Genomic DNA, 18,909 nt, shown 5'->3' on the forward strand with positions numbered 1-18,909 from the left:
CAGAATAGAGTTCCCAGTAGAGCTGTTACAAAAGGTTTGCCTCCTTGGCATGTCTAGAATAATGAGGAAAGTATAAGCTGAAAAGAACAGACAGTATGGTACTGTAGGCTGCATGTAGTAAGCCTGCTATGTGTGCAAGTCTCAGAATGATGAAGGAGAAGTAATGGAAAGAGCTATTCTACAAGCATGTGATGATGATCAACAAAACATAGAGATGATGTGCTGACATATTAGAGAAGAGTAGGATCAAACACTGTCCAGTCTGAGGTATGTTGACAGGTGCAAGCTACAAGCAGTAACTGAAAAATAGATTCTGTTCTTGGACTATTTCAGACAAGAAATATAACTGAAACCAACAATATTATCAGGGCTACAACTAAGGTAGGAAAGAGTTGGATACAAAAGAAGAGAACAAACAATGAGTAAAGAACCATACTGGTGTAGATGAAATTTTGAGAAACAAAATTGAAACGACATTTGAGACAAGTAGCTGAACACACCGAGTTGCCACTGGAAAAGGTGTCACAGCATGTGGCATCTCAGATGAGGATCCTACTGCCATAGAACGGGAAAATTTTTATACCGTCAGGTCTTTTACTGGCACCCCCTACCTGCTGCTCTATCACCTTATTGATCACTACCAACTGGATCTAGTAGAAATGGCACATCCAATAGGTGGTGGTCACCGACTTACTGGATCTGTTAAAAATAGCAGATAAACCTCTGTCAAAGAATGGCAGGTCTTACAAAAAGACATATGAGGCAGTGTTGTCTAAGAAGACTATTTTAGAAAAAAAGATGCTAAGGTCATAGGTGGAGTGGTCTTCTGACATGGATCCACATGCTGACCTGGGGTTAAATGGCAGCAAAAACAACTTATTACCCAAGAAGAAAGTACTATAAGTGTTGTCACTGAACTAGCTACAGATAGAAAACAGTCTCACTGATCATGTGTGGTTGTGTGGTAGGACGTTTGCTTGTCAGCCACATGGTTCCAGGTTCAGCCCCACTGCATATCCCCTTGGGCAGGTGTCTTCTGCAATAGCTCTGGGCCAAACAAAGCCTTGTCAGTGGATTTGGTAGATGGAATCTGAAAGAAGTTTGTCACATTTATAGATATATATATATATATATATATTTGTGTGTGTGTGTGGTTGTGTATGTATGTGGTGTATATGCAAATGTCATTATATCTGTGCTTGTCTGTCACCACCACACCACCACATGATAACCACTGTTGGTTTGTTTATGTCCCTGAAACTGAGTGGTGTGGAAAAATTAGCCAATAGAATAAGTATGAGACTTTACAAAGTAAGTACAATGGTCGATTTGTTCAACTGAAAACCTTTCAAAGTGGTGCTTCAGCATGGCTGCAATCCAATGACTGAAGCAAGTAGAAGATAATGACAATTCTTCCACCTTCTTTCTAACAGTCACAGCCCATAACTTTCTATGCAAAAGGCTGCTCTAGGAGCCTTCAGGCCCTATGTTTTAGGTGTCTGTGTGACCATTAGGGACAACTGAGGGCCACGTTAAGGGTCACTGAGCTCACAGTTGCATGGGTTACAGCTTAGAATATCTAAGAAGCTTCCCCACCCCCAGGGGGGAAGCTGGTCAGAACAAAATAAGAGGCAGAGAAAGTCAGCCAGGTAAGAAGACTACAAAGTCAATGATGATGTAATAGTGAAAGTAAGCTAATTTAGGTAACCTGTTGATCTCTGACACCTTCTAACCTCTGGTGACCTCAGAGACAACACGGTGTTTACAACATTAAATGTTGTCATAGTGTATCAGAATTTTATGGACCCAAATAGAAAACAATCCGCTCAGTTTTATGGTTAATGCCAGCAGTTTAAAATATCTGTAAACCAACCTGGTTTTTCTTTGTTATAACCCATTAAAGTTTTAACTAGCCAAATATCGATGATCTACTATTTTTAATGGTGGCATTTGCCAAAATTCACAAAAGCAAAAGTTTCCTAAATATTTTTTTATTAGCAGTTGCTGTTACTAATTTTATTACCATTATTATTGAACCATTATTATTATTATTATTATTATTATTAGTAGTAGTAGTAGTAGTAGTAGTATTGCCATTGGTTTTACTTCAAAACATTAAGGCAGCACACGATGTATTGATACTTTGAAAGGCCATAAGTATGTTTTCATAGAATGCTATGGAATCGTTTTGGTTGTCAGTTCAATTTATAGCAGCAATAAGAATTGAGCAGGTTTTCACCATTAAGATATGATTTTAACGGAAAGTTTAGACAGAAAAGAAAGAGAAAAAGAAACAAAAGAAATGAAAGTGTTTACATATTTTCTTTTGCTTATTGCTTGTAATCATCATAGAAAATAATTTCTTCCACCTTTTAATTCAAAATTTCTTTCTTTAGTTCACATTCTTAGTCGTGTTTTTGAAATTATTGTACAAAAATATACATTTAACTATGAAATTCTTGGAAAGCATCCAGATTTTAAAGTGGTCATACAATTTTTAAGAAAACAAAAAATATATATATTTTCAGTCATTAAATTGTGGACATGTTGGGAAACTGCCTTGAAGTGTTTTAGTCGAAAGAATCAACCTCAGTGTTTCTCTTTTAAGCTTGGTTATTTATTCTATTGGTCCCTTTGGCTGAACCACTAAGTTACGGGGGATGGAAAAACACTAACACTAGTTGTCAAGTAGTAGTAGGGGACAGGCAGAGACACAAACATAGACATATGTATATTTGATGGGCTTCTTTCAGTTTCTATCTACAAAATCCACTAACAAGGCTTTGGTTGGCCCAAAGCTACAGTAGAAGATGGTTGCTCAAGGTGCCACACTGTGGGATTGAACCAAGAACCATGTGGTAGGAAGCAAACTTCTTACCAAACAGCCATGCCTGTTCTATTTCATGATTAAGTTTGTTTCTTGAAATCATATGAATCAGTTAGGAGTGGCGGAGGTGGGGGTGGGGGTGGAGTGTTTAACCTGAGATAGGGACTACATAAATAAGTTTTATGTTTCCACTTTAAAAAATACTTTTGCATAGGCACAGGAGTGGCTGCGTGGTAAGTAGCTTGCTTACCAACCACGGGTTCCGTCCCACTGTGTGGCACCTTGGGCAAGTGTCTTCTACTATAGCCTCGGGCTGACCAAAGCCTTGTGAGTGGATTTGGTAGACGGAAACCGAAAGAAGCCTGTCGTATATATGTATATATATGTGTATGTGTGTGTGTGTGTGTGTGTGTTTATGTTGCTGTGTGGTAAGAAGTCTGCTTCATATTTACATGATTCCAGGTTCAGTTCACACTGTGATACCTTGGGCAAATGTCTTCTACAATAGCCTTGGACTGACCAAAGCTTTGTGGGTGGATTTGGTGGAATGAATTGACCCCAGTACCTTTTTCTTTTTTTAAAGCCTGGTATTTATTCTGTCAGTCTCTGATCAACAAAATCAATTTCCTGGACTAAAATTCTATCTACATTGACCTCCACAATTTGGGGCTTCATGTCTATGTTAAAAAAAAAACACTGTTGTAACCACCATTGTCTTCATCAGAGTAGTGAATCAACAAAATTGTCAGAGCAGTGGACAGAATTCCTGGCACATCTAGTTACAACAATTAATGTTATAAGTTCAATTCCTGCTATAGTCAACTTCAGTCAAGTACTAGGGATTCATATTATCTCCCTAAATTTATGATCTTGCACCTATATAAGACACAGTCATCATCATTACCATCACCATCGTTGTTGTTGCTATTGTCATTATCATAATCTTTGATAGCCTTTTGAAGTAATGTTTTCGGTGAAGCTGGCCAAAATTCTATCACTACTCTGCCAGAAATGTTTAAAAAAAAGAAAACAACAACAACAACAAAAAAAAACAACAAGTTACTGAGCAGCAAGTAACCTAATAAATATCCAAAATGTAAAAGGAGTCAATGATTTTATCATCAATAGATCCAGTGATTTCATCTAAATAGTACCATCTTATACATACATACAAATACATGTATACATACATAAACATACACATACATACATACATAAATATACATTTATACTTACATGCATACACACATACTTACATATATACTTACATGCATACACACATGCTTACATGTATACTTACACACACACATACATATATACTTACACACACACACACACATATATACTTACACACACACACACATATATACTTACACACACACACACACACACACATATATATACTTACACACACACACACACACACATACATATATACTTACACACACACACACACTCATATATATATATACACACACACACACACATACATATACACATGTGGAGGCCCCAAGAGGCAGTTAATATAAGGGAGAAAAATAAATGAAGTAAAAAGAAGAGAGAGACGGGGGGGGGGTAAGAAGAGAGAAAGAGAAGACAGAAAGAAAAAAAAAAAAACAAAGAGTTGAAGGAAATGAAAGAAACAGAAGAGAAGAAAGTAAAAAGAGGAAAGAAATGATGGACCAAAATTGGCGTTGAGCTAAAAATATTGTGTCGAAGCCTGTTTTATTGGAAATATGTCATGAAGAACAAAGAATTAATTACAGAGTTGTCTAGCTTATTTATTAACAGTATGTCTTGGAAGCATAAATAAAATAGAACATACATAGATACAAACATGTATGTATGTATGTTTGCTTTTTTCTTTTTTCTTTTTATTTTAGAGTTAATTTTGACCAGTCACCTGCTTGAAGGGAAACATCTTGTTTTGTTCCTTATCCTTTAAATCAGTGTTTTTCAATCAGGGTCCATATAAGATTTTGTTGTTAAAGTTTATGAGCAATAAAACTGTTTATATTTCTATAATGCACAAAATATTTATTCCCTTTTACTCTCTTTTATTTGTTTCAGTCCTTTGACCGTGGTCATGCTGGAGCACCGCCTTTAGTCGAGCACATCGACCCCAGGACTTATTCTTTGTAAGCCTTAGTACTTATGCTATCGGTCTCTTTTGCCGAACCGCTAAGTTACAGGGACGTAAACACACCACCATCGGCTGTCAAGCGATGTTGGGGGGAGAAACACAGACACGCAAACATATACACACACATACATATATACGACGGGCTTCTTTTGGTTTCCGTCTACCAAATCCACTCACAAGGCTTTGGTCGGACTGTGGCTATAGTAGAAGACACTTGCCCAAGATGCCATACAGTGGGAATGAACCCAGAACCATGTGGTTGGTAAGCGAGCTACTTACCACACAGCCACTCCTCAATGCCTTTCTTGTGTCACTTCCACAAGGGTTATTCATGTGTCACTGGCACAGGTCCCCCACGTGTCACTGGCATAGATGCCTTTTATGTGTCACTGGCACAGGTGCCTCTCATGCATCACTGGCACAGATGCCTTTCGCATGTCACTGGCATAAGCACCTCTCATGTGTTACTGGGACAGGTACCTCTCATGTCACTGGCACATGTCTCTCATATGTCACTGGGATAGGTGCCTTTCACATGTCACTGGTACAGGTGTCTCTCATGTGTCACTGGCATGGATTGCCTTTCATGTGTCACCAGTGCAGGCCATGATTAAAAAATAATAGCAGTTAAAAACGTACTTTAAATTTATTCCATGAGTTATTGAAACTTTTGCTGCACAATTGCAACCAAGTTGTGGATATTTTTCTGCAGCAATAAATAAATTTAAGCTTAAAGTGAATTATCAGCTTTGTGTATTATAAAATGGCTAGAACCGGCCTTCCCTAAAGAAGGAAAAAATGTAGTACAGACAATGGGAGGAGTACGAATCATAAAGTCTATGGCTGACAGCCCAATGATCTACTGATTTGGCAAGCGGTGATGCTAAGAAGGATATTAAAAGAGTAGAGAACAATGATAATATAGGGCCCTTTCATATACCCCACACTTTTCTCTCCCTACGTCTCTCATTGTGATTAACTCCTTTCCAGTTTTCGGTTTCAACCTTTTTAACTTATTCACTTCTTTTCCTCTTCGGCTGGTTATTAATCGACCACTCTAATGAAGAGGCTGCGTCGAAAACGTCAGACCTTTTCATTCCTCGCGGCAATGAAATATATTCAACTTACAAGATGATACAGGTCTAACAGAGACGAGGAAAATAGCAGACTTCTTGTGTGTGTGTGGGGGGGGGGGCAATATCCGACAAACCAATCGACCTTAGATTAATGTCAAATTCAACTTGATATGGTTACTGCTAATTAAATTTAGCTTAAAATACGAATGCTGCTCATGAAAATTAGTATAAAATATGGTCGATATGCTGTTTTGTTTGGGGAGGGTCATAATGCCAATAATAGTAAACATACACACTGGTTCAAAATCACTTCTTTATTCTTAGTCAATCAGTTAAATGTCTAACCAACTAACTAATTGTTCACTTGTTTAACGTGTTGGTCAAACAATCAATTGGAAGTTGACCAACCAACTCTTACCTAAGATAATGACCTACTATTGGTTTCATGTTAAGGAAAACCTCAACAATTATTAAGCCTATCACATGGAACTTTGTTCATCTTGGATTAAAATTGAGACAAACATTGATATTCCATGCAACAAGTTTGATAATTGTTGATGTCTTCCTTAACATGAAACTAATGGTAGCCTTAATATGCAAATAAAAACTATTTATCCACCAATGCAGCGTTGAACACTTGTTCTCATTGTCTGATACTTATGAGTGTGTGTGTATATATATATATATGTATATATATGATGGGTTTCTTTCAGTTTGCATTTACCAAATCCACTCACAAGGCTTTGGTCAGCCCAAGGCTATATTAGAAAATCGAACCTAAAACCATGCAGTTGGGAAGCAAGCTTCATACCATACAGCCACGCCAGTGAAATTTTGGAAAAACAACTTAGTCCGGAAACCATTACCATTTTGATTATCTCTGTTAATTTATCACATTAATGAATAATATTTATGTGCTAATCTTTTCATCACCTTTACTTTCGACTTTAATGATTTATTTATCTGTCTAGTGTATAGAATATCAATGTGATATACACTACTAAATTATATAGCCCCTTTGTATCAGAAATCCATCATTGTATAGGATGAGAGTGTCAAACTAATAAAGCGTAATAACTCTGACAGTTGGAAATAAAATCTACGACTTAAAACTCTTTTACTGGTTTCCGATATTGAACTGTGGCCATACTGGGATAATATCTTCGAGGGTTTTAGCACCATTTTATTCTTTGTGGTTGATCATACCGACACCATTAATTATTTCAATCTGGTACATAATTTTATTGATCACTGTTTATTGAAATAGCTAAGCTGTACCATTTAATAGCATAAAAGGGTATAACTTGATGAAGATTTACACTTATATACATAGACATACATATACACACATCATTATTCAACATCCATTTTTACCTGCTGGCATGGGTTGGATGGTTTGACAGGAGCTGGCCAGACCAGGAGCTGCACCAAGCTACGTGGATCTGAATTTAAAGGTTAAAAACTGCAAGAACTTTCTTGACAACCTAATGTAAAGAACTCTGTGTCTCCAAGCAATCTCCAGGCTCTGGGCACATGGTTTGTTCTATTTGAGACACAGGATGCTGGCACATGAAAAACCACAAGAAAAAAACAAGAAGGTTGATGTAAAAAGTGGGATGAGAAAACATGAATGAATAAAATCAGAAAAAGAAAGGTAAAGAAAAAAGTTAGAGTTATGTCCCCTTTGATCATAGAAATCATAATTAAACTAGCTGGCATGAGATAATTCAATGGAGAGTGGTCCAACGTCTGCGAGACAGCTGCTCAATTTGGAGAGGGTGGTGACCACCAGTTCAACAAAAGAAATTTGTCTATATGCTTATATTTGCTGAAAATTTCTGATCTGGAATTAAGTAGTGTGGTGAAATTCTTGGACCTGAAAAGAATGTGCAATCTTTCAGCTCTGCATGAATTGTATCTTTTAGACAAATTTAAACATAGCATAGATTTCTCTACAATTCTCCAATTGATGCTGTGCATTAGATCTTCAAACCCAATATGTGGATAGCCAACTTCATGGCTCTACTTCTGTCAATATGCCAGAAAGAAGACTTACAGTTTACATAACGTCTTTTAAAATTACTTTTGCATAAACCAATATAATATTACATTGGTTTATGATAATGAATTTGGAGCATAATAATAACTGAAATTGTTTAAAATGAGCAAATAATTATTTTATGATTTACTTTTGTAGTTGATCCTACATCCAGCAGCTTAGAACCAAATTAATTTTTCTTATTTATATACATACGTGTATTGTGATGTAGTGTAGTGTTTTAACTTTGAAATTTTGTCAGATAAGTAGGAACAGGTTCAGTGACGAGGAAATATCAACTATTAGTATTCCCAGTCTACAGACAAAACCAGAAATACTCAATTGGTAATTTAATATGGCATTAGTTTGCACGAGTGTGTGTGTGTGTGTGTGTGGGTTTTTTTTGGTTTTTTAAATACTCGAAGGAAATTGTAGAGAATAGTTTTTGAAGAAGAATAGTTGAAACATTTGAAAGTGTAAAATTTAAACAATTCTAACTAGTTTTAAGTAGACTAAGAAACAAAACATGGGCTGCCATCCATCTAGTTTTCAAGAAATATTCAAACTAACTTGTCACTGTTTTCCACAGACTTTTCACCAATTTATTTTCTTTTCCTTCTTACAAAAATTTTCTTTCTTTTTTTCCTTTTAGTTTCTTTTTCTAAATTCACTATTACTGCCTTTTCATCCATTCATATATATATATATATATATATATATATATACACACTCACACATCTATGTATACATATACATAATCATGATTTAAATATATATATCATCATACATATATATATATATATATATATAGGTAACCTTCAAGTTTAGGGGGATAAAAAAAATAAATAAAAATATTCAAGGGAAATAACTGAATGACTTACCAGTATTCTCCGTACATCTCTGTTTATAAATAAATCACACACGTGATTTGATTGACGTTAGGGTTAGGGTTAGGATTAGGGTTAGGGTGTGATTTATTTATAAACAGCTAGAAGAAAACGGATAATACTGGTAAGTCGTTCAGTTATTTCCCTTGAATATTTTTTTTTTATCCCCCTAAACTTGAAGATTACATATATATATATATATATATATATATATATATCAGTTGCAAGCAAGGGCACAGTATTTTGTTTTGCAACCATATACTATCTAGTATATTAAAGTCAACATTGTGTCTTACTTTTTGTGTTAGCAGTGCAATATTCTCATTTCTAAATCTATCTCTATAGGTTTTCTATAGAATTCAGAGCTAGCTCTCTAAGTTATAACATTTTGTATACAAATACATCTATGTAAACAATGTGATTGAAGATACAACAAAGCAGGTGATGAATGTATATGTATATTTCAAGAGTTATTGCTCTTTCATCAGCACCATATCCAACCATAATGATCATATTGTTTACATATTCTGAATTCTATAGAAAATCTATGAAGATCAACTTAAAAATAAGAATATATATGTATCATAATATCATCATCATTTGAATTCCTTCAGTGCTGACATGGGCTGAATGGTTTCACAGGAGTTAGCAAGTCAGAAAACTACACCAACCACAATGAGGTCACCAAGAAACTTTCAAGACAGGAAAGCTCAACTGAGGGGTGGGTAGTATTGAGACGAGTGGCTCATCATCATTATCATAAATTATCTAAACAATAATTCTTTCTCCTATATGCACAAAATCTGAAAATTGCAGGGAAGGAACTAGTCAATTAAATCAACCTCATTGCCTCACTGGTTCTTATTTTATTGATCCTAAAAGGGTGAAAAGTGAAGTTGACTTCAGCAGAATATGAACCCAGAGTACAAACACACACACACACACACACACACACACACACACACAATAGGCATCCACACAATTTCCCTCTACCAATTTCACTTACACAGCATTGGTTGCCTCTGAGCTATAGTAGAAAACATTTGCTGAAGGTACTGAGTAGTGAGACTGAACTTAAAACCATGTAGTTACAAAGCAAGCTTCTTAACCACACAGCCATGCCTGATAATAATAATAATCATAATAATAATAATAATAATAATAATTTGATAAAACCAACAATATAAATCTTTAAAAAGAAAAAAAAACAAAAGGAACCATGAAATACATGAAATATTAGAAAACAAAGAAATTTGCAGTTTTCTAAATAAAATGTAAAAAAACAATAAACGAAGAAACTTGTGGTAATAAGAAATTAATTGGATTTCCAAATAGTTGGCAGTTTAAGAACATTTGCCGTTTGGCATTAAAGATTCTTCACACCTGAGCACCAAAACCTCAATGAATGAAGTAAAAGAGAAGTCCGAAAATACTGAGTTGCATGGCAATAGAGAACATATTCCAGTTGTTTCTATCTTTCATTTTAATTTCACTTTTATTGGATTTTGAGTGACTGCAGATGTGTACCTCACTATGTGTACATATGTGCATATGTATGTATTTGTGTATGTGTTTTATATATAGATACATACATAGATATATATAGATCAGTCATCATCATCATTATTTAATGTTTGCTTTCCATGCTGGCATGGGTTGGATGGTTTAACCGAGGCTGGTAAGGCCAGGGGCCACACCAGGCTCTATTGTCTTTTCTGGTATGATTTCTATGGCTGGATGCCATCCTGATGCCAACCACTCTACAGAGCGTACTGGGTGCTTTTCATGCAACACCAGCACCAGCGTTTTTAATATGGCACCAGCATAAGTACTTTCATGTGGTACCGGCACAGTTACAGGGGCACTGTCAGTAAAGTAAAAGTTAGCAACAAAACTTCAAAGTCACTGTCAATACTACTCTTGTCAATGAATAATAAATATGTACTCTACTGAAGTATGAAGTAATCCTTCAGCTTAATGTAAAATTGTTTTTTTTTTTTTCTATTATAACTGAACATACAATAAGGTGGGTGAGCTGGCAATGCTTTATAGCATTTTGTTTGTCTTTATGTTCTGAGGTCAAATTCTGCTGAGGTCAACTTTACCTTTCATCCTTTAATAGGTCAATGAAATAAGTACCAGTGGAACACGGGTTGATGTAATTGATTAGCCCTCACCTGCAAGGTTTCAGCCCTTGTGAAAGGATCATAACTGAACATAGAAACAAACATTTGTATATCATCATCATCATCATCATCATCATCGTTTAACGTCCGCTTTCCATGCTAGCATGGGTTGGACGATTTGACTGAGGACTGGTGAAACCGGATGGCAACACCAGGCTCCAGTCTGATTTGGCAGAGTTTCTACAGCTGGATGCCCTTCCTAACGCCAACCACTCAGAGAGTGTAGTGGGTGCTTTTACGTGTCACCCGCACGAAAACGGCCACGCTCGAAATGGTGTCTTTTATGTGCCACCCGCACAAGCCAGTCCAGGGGCACTGGCAACGATCTCGCTCGAAAATCCTACAGGAGCCAGTCAGGCGGTACTGGCAACACATATATATATATATACATACATATATATATATATATATATACATACATATATATATATATATATATGTATCTATATATCTACATCTATCTATCTTTATATATATATATATATATATATATATATATATATGTATCTATATATCTACATCTATCTATCTTTATATATATATATATATATATATATATATATATATATATGTATCTATATATCTACATCTATCTATCTTTATATATATATATATATATATATATATATATATATATATATATATAGTTCAAATTTCAAATTTATGAAAACAAAAACCAAAGACAGGTGAGGGAACAATAAGCAGGTGTATTAGTTTAATGCTAAAGAAGAATGGAAAAGTCTTTGATGTTTCAAACCTATGCTCTTTGACAGAAAGGATTGAGAGGAAAAAAAATGAAGAGAGAATGAAGAAAAAAATGTGTACAGATATATACTTCTTTCAGTTTCCACCTATCAAACTTACTCACAAGGCTTTGGTAGGCCCAAGGTTGTAGTGGAAGATATTTTCCCAAAACTTCATGTAGTGGGATGGAACCCATGGAAACATGTTTGGGAAGCAAGTTTCATATTACACAACCATGCAAGATAATCACTCAGATGAACATCAACCAACACAGAACACTTACCAACATATATGTGAAACATTTAGACTTATTCTCCAGTAGAAAATTCCACAGGTGACAAAATAGTTTCCTCATGAAACAAAACTAATATAACAAGAGCAAAACAAGATGCTTCACTGAAGTACCAGGGAGAAATAAGACTAAATTTATGACAACCAAATTAAAGAGCCATTCCTTATTTCTTTTATCACTTTTTTCTACTCAAGACAAGACTTGAAACAAATAAAAATGAATAAATAAATAAAACTGAAGTAGTGTTGTTGATAAGAAATGGTAATTCTAAGGTGGCTAAAATTTGCAACAATGCACTCTCAGAAAAGGCTACGGAACTTCACAGAATGGAATGTATCAGCAAAATTGATTATTTCAAGTTGCCAGAATGGATGTAGGTTTGGAATATAGCTGTATTTGATTTCTCCAGGGGGTACATAGATATATATATATATATATGTGTGTGTGCATGTGCCTGTGTGTATATGTATTCATGAATGTGAACGTGTGTTTGAGGGAGAGGAAAAGAGTGAGAAAAAGTGTATTAGTTTTGGATATAACAATACATCAAATGCACGAATATAGGTTAGGAGGAATGAGAAGCCATGGCATTAATACATTTTCCAATGATATTAACAATAACTTAAGTGAAAATGTTCTGATAAGAGCTGAAGCACAGTTATACGTTGGTTCACAGAGAACTTACCAATACATTAAATCTCTTCTCCTCATTCGGAACATTATGGAGGCATGTGGCTCAGTGGCTATAGTGTTGTACGCATAATTGTAAGATTGTGGTTTCAATTCCTGGATTGGGTGATGTATTGTGTTCTCAAGCAAAACACTTCATTTCACACTACTTCAGTCCACTTCAGTTGGAAAAAATAATCCTACAATGGATCGGTGTCCCATCCAACAGGGGAATATACACACCACAGAATCCAGGAAAGCAGCTTTATAAGCCTATGACACAGGAAGGATCCTTTTCTCCTTGATGATGTCATGCCAACTTTGGTCAATAGTGATTGATATTTAGGTGAATGGCACATCAGAGGAGAGTGATCTTGAGCTGAGTTTGGAAACAGTAATCGGGGGCTCAGCATTGTCTGGTACCAGAGGTCAACTCTTCAAAAAGGAGTTGATGGGAGAGACACATTTGAGGCATACATACGGGCAGTCCAGCCTGGAGCAGAACCTCTTCATTGGTAATATAGTCCTTGCATTAAATCTGTATGATTATGAAGTTTGTGCTGTTGGAAACATTTAATTTTCTCCAAGTCTCACCTGTGCAGACCAATGTCTCGTGACTGAATACAGTCACGAGACATAGGTCTGCACAGGGGAGTATATATATATATTTCAAACTGATAGGGGTACAGCCCTTTCTGTTTTCCTGCTTAATAGAACTTTGGTCTTTGTTAAGTTAACTTTTAGGCCTTTTAATTCCAGGTTTTGCTTTCACACCTGCAATTTCTTTCCTGATTTTGTTACAAATTCCACTATAGGAGGAAGATCACGAGTATGTAAAGATATAAATCTCACTTGAAAAAAACATAATGGTTAGCAACAGGAAAGGCATCCAGTTCTGAAACAATGCCTCAATAATACACTTGTTTAATACAGGTTGGCATGAGAAAACAAGTGAAAATTGAATAAAATATATATATCCTCCAGCATGGCCACAGTCAAATGACTGAAACAAATATATCAAAGATCCCTATGGATCACACAGGTTGTAATCCTTTGAAACATATGTAGGAATAAAGTATGCAATTATAACATGCGTTTTCTCCATTCCTTAAATTCTTAAATATACTCAAATACCCAAAATTTCAAGGAGTTCCTGCCTTAAAAACAGGAACTAAACCACAGTTATTTTGTGTTCTTTGCTACATTGGTTTCTATTAACCCATTTATTCTATCAGAAGAATTTTTATTCATTAAGATAGAAGAAATACACATAATTATATATATATATATATATATATATATAATATTTATCGCCAAGTCAACATTGCAGTCCCAAAATTAGGACGAAAGCTGCTGTGAATTAGCTCCAAGAAGCCATCGCCTCTAGCTAGCTATGTGACACACAAAACCTGTGTCCTTTATAGGTTTCGTGTGTCACATAGCTAGCTAGAGGCGATGGCTTCTTGGAGCTAATTCACGGCAGCTTTCGTCCTAAGTTTGGGACTGCCATGTTAGCTTGGCGATAAATATTAATTTCCAGTACCGCTGCCGTAGTCTCCTTTAGAGAGACTTAGAAATATTAATAACACTCTCTCTCTCTCTCTCTCTCTCTCTCTCTCTCTCTCTCTCTATATATATATATATATATATATATATATATATATATATATATATATATATATATATATATAAAGGACTGAGAAATCTAGTGCCTTGCTGTACACAAGAAGAGCTATCTGACATAGCTGATTAATACTGGTGCTGGTGCCACATAAAAAGCACCCGGTACAACCTGTAAAGTGGTTGGCGTTAGGAAGGGCATCCAGCCATAGAAACCAAGTCAGAACAGACAATAGAGCCTGGTACAGTCCCCTGGTCTTACCAACTCTGGTCAAGCTGTCCGACCAATTCCAGCATGGAAAATGAACACTAAATGATGATGATCTATGTGTGTGTGTGTGTGTGTATGTGTGTGTGTGTGTGTGTGTATATATATATATATATATATATATAAATGCATGCATTTACACACACGCACACACACATATATGTATGAAGAAGCTAAGACTCCCATATTTTTGTCTCACTCTCTATTCCTGTGTGTTGCATATCAAACAGAAATACAGAATGAGACAAGAGTGTTATGAGAGTAACCGTTTCTTTACGTGTGTGTGTGTGTGTGTGTGTGTGTGTGTGTGTGTGTGGTGTGTGTGTGTGTGTGGAACAGGAGTAGGTGAGTGGAGATTTTACTTTAGTTTGTTGCCAAGTAGTTAGTCAAAGAGTTGGATGGTGGTGATGGAAGTTTATGATGATGGGGTGTTGTAGTAGTAATAATAGAGTTGTCTTTTGAATTGCTGATAAAAATTGGTGGTGAGTAGAGTATTATGGTATTCATGATGATAATAGAGGAGGGGGGTAATGAGAGGAACAAGCAAAATGGGTGGAGTACTACGGTGAACTGTTGACTTTGATACAACAGTAAATAAACATAAACTAACAAGGCTGATATAAGCCAATCTGTGAATGCCAAACAAATCAGGAAGGGTTTACGTGACTTCAACCACATAAAAGGAGTGAACAGTCAGTACAATTCTAGGAAGAATAACAAGAATGACACAAGTCCTATATTTTAGCCTAACATATGATAAAAGAAGAAACAAGGATTGAATTATGTCAGTCAAGTTTACACAAACAAACACACACATACACATATCATTATCGTCAACATAATCTAACATTCGCTTTTCCATGCTAGCTTGGGTTGGACAGGATTTGTTGAAGCAGATTTTCTTGTCACTAACGCTCACCTGTTTCCAAGCAAGATAATATTCCTCCATCACTAAAGGCGGTGAGCTGATAGAATTATTAGCACACTGGGCAAAATGCTTAGCAGCATTTCTTCTGCATCATTGCACTCTGAGTTCAAATTTCATCAAGGTCAGTTTTGCATTTCACCCTTTCAAGATTGATAAAATAAGTACCTGTTGAGCACAGGCGTTGACGTAATTAACATTCAACCTTCCCCTAAAAAAAAATTACTGGCCTTGTGCAAAATCCATCATCATCATCATCTAATGTCAGTTTTCTATGCTGGCATGGGTTGGACGGCTTGGCAGGAACTCGCAAGGCCAGGGGCTACACCAAGTTCCATAGTCCGTTTTGGCTTGGTTTCTACAGCTGGATGCCTTTCCTAATGCCAACCACTTTTCAGAGTGTACTGAATGCTTTTTATGTGACACCAGCACGCAGACCAATGCTTATTACATGGCACCTTGGTTTTAGGATCTCAGTTCTGTTGTGGTGGGCAGGTGTTCTCAAGTATGGCCATATGCAACATATCATGGTCCTCTGTCATCTCCAAGATTCAATGTTTTGAGATTGGCCTTCAATACTTCGTCCCATGTCTTCTTGGATCTCCTTCTACTACAACTTCCATCCACTTTAAGTGACCGGCACTTCTTAATGCAACTGTTCCCCATACATCCACATCACATGACCAAACCAGCACAGTCTCCTCTCTTGCACACAGCATATAATTCCTTTTATGCCCAACTTCTCTCTCAATGCACCAATGCTCTGGTAACAAAACATAAAACAATTATTGCTATTCTAGTTGTCATCGTTTTTCTTCTTGTTATGACAGTAACAACAATAATGAAGATGATGACGACAATGATGATGATGATGATAGTTACCTTACAACAAACCAATGTTTGTAGCATTTATGTTTTCACTTCTTTTTCACCAATACACAATTTCTCCATTATTGTTGAGAGGTGATGAAAAGAAAACGCAAAAAGCTCTACTCAACCTAAATATAAATATTCAAAAACCTTACAATCCAATCACCATTAAATGAAACTTTGGTGCTACTTTAATGTTATTAAATATATTTATCTGTGTAAGTTTTGTCACTGTGTAGTTGTGCAACTTGGAGAGTAAATGTAAAGTACTAACTATATATGTGGAGTGTATATCATTTGTAATGTTGTATGGTAGTGAAACATGGATGGTGAATGTAAAGGACTATGTATAGTTTGTGATGAGAAATGGCGTATGGTAGTGAGACATAAGACAGTGTATGTACAGAAGTATCTTTTATTTGGTTCAGTCTCATTAGACTGCGGCCATGCTGGGGTACCACCTCAAAGAATTTTAGTCAAACAAATTGACCCCAGTATTTTTGTATTTTTTTAAGCCTGGTACTTCCTCTATCAGTATCTTTTGCTGAACTGCTAAGTTAAGGGGATGTAAACACACCAGTACCTGTTGTCAAGTGGCGCTGGGTGACAAAGACATACACAACAACTCAAATATGTAAGATGGGCTTCTTTCAGTTTCTGTCTCCCAGATCCACTTAGAAAGCTTTGGTGGGACTGAACCCAGGACCATGTGGTTGAGAATCAAACTTCTTACTACAGATCCACATGCGGTGTGTGATTATGTGATGGTGGCCACGAATGTCAGGTAATGATCAAAGGAGTATGATGATGAATACAAGCAACCAAAATGAGGGGCCGCTGAAAGATCTCTCAAGTTACAGAACACAACAGGGCTCATAAATCAAAAATTGGGGAGTCTCTCCAAGACAAGAACATAAGATTAGAATATCACAGGATAGAATCACAACATGGATTCTTCAAGCCAAGCCAACTCGCAAGACACTTAGGGTTGGACAATGAATGAAATAGCTGGATGGTCATGCTTATAACCATGCTAGGGCACTGCTTTAAAGGGTTTTAGTCAAACAAATAAACCCCAGAATTTGTTTTTAAGCATTGTACTTATTCTATTGGTCTCTTTGCTGTACCACTAAGTTAGAGAGACATAAACACACCAACATTGATTGTCAAGTGGTGGTGGGGTACAAAAACACATACAAATATGATGGGCTTTTTCCAGTTTCCACCAACCAAATCCACTCACAAGGCTTTGGATGGTCTGAGGTTATAGTGGAAGACACTTGCCCAAGGTGCCATGCAGTGGGATAGAACCCAGAACCATGTCATGGGGAAGCGAGCTTCTTTATTTCATTAAAATTGGCCATAAAGGCCTCATACTGAGAAAAAGGAAGCTGCGGGCTAGACATAGACATAATGTTCTGTGTGATGAAAAAATGATGATTAATGAATAAATGGGGGGGGGGGGAATCAAGCAATGCCCGCCGATCGTTTGATCCCTGAAAATATTGTTCTCTTGTATATGAGGCAACAAGCCTCTTACAGCTGTTCAAAATGTTCACTGATACAAAAAGGAGGCATTATGCCTCTTACTTTGTTAAACAGAATAAGGTTTCAAACCCGTCATCAATTCATAACGCTGAAGCTTTTCCATCTCTTGTCCAAATTCCTCCCCAGCATCGCTTGTGACCACATCTTCCGCCATCACCCACGCCTCACTTAAGCACAAAGCAGGCGATGTGTCAGCATCACTCAGACACAAGCGATATTCCTCATTAAGCCCCTCCAGCCTATGCAACACGGGTAACGTTATGACCTCCACAGCTATCTGCGGAGGTCATTCGGGATCCTGTGTGCAGGTCAAAGTTGCTTTCTTATGGTGCTTTTCCAACACCTCCATCTCTCCGCCTCTGTAGAAGAAGACCAATAATTCTTCTCCTTCCGGGGATGAGGTAGTCACTTCCGCTGTTGGCAGCACAATTCCCACCAACATATGGCAAGCTTCTTACCACACAGCCATGCCTGCATCTATTCTTTGGTTACTCTTTTACTCTTTTACTTGTTTCAGTCATTTAATTGTGGCCATGCTGGAACACCGCCTTTTAGTCGAGCTAATTGACCCCAGGACTTATTCTCTGTAAGCCTAGTACTTATTCTATCGGTCTCTTTAACCGAACCGCTAAGTTACGGGGACGTAAACACACCAGCATTGGTTGTCAAGCGATGTTGGGGAGACAAACACAGACACGCATACACACACACACATATATATATAAATATACGATGGGCTTCTTTCAGTTTCCGTCTACGAAATCCACTCACAAGGCTTTGGTTGGCCCGAGGCTATAGTAGAAGACACTTGACTTG

The 18,909-nt window shown here is 36.7% G+C and overlaps 1 protein-coding gene across 3 annotated transcripts in view; it reads right to left on the reverse strand.

The window, feature by feature from the left end:
- The window catches only part of LOC106870177 (oxygen-dependent coproporphyrinogen-III oxidase), a 326,333-nt gene that overhangs the window by 153,383 nt on the left and 154,041 nt on the right, over positions 1 to 18,909 (reverse strand). The window lies entirely within an intron of this gene.

This window comes from Octopus bimaculoides, chromosome 25, assembly GCF_046866305.1.
Source record: "Octopus bimaculoides isolate indiv1 chromosome 25, ASM4686630v1, whole genome shotgun sequence".
Classification (NCBI taxonomy): domain Eukaryota; kingdom Metazoa; phylum Mollusca; class Cephalopoda; order Octopoda; family Octopodidae; genus Octopus; species Octopus bimaculoides.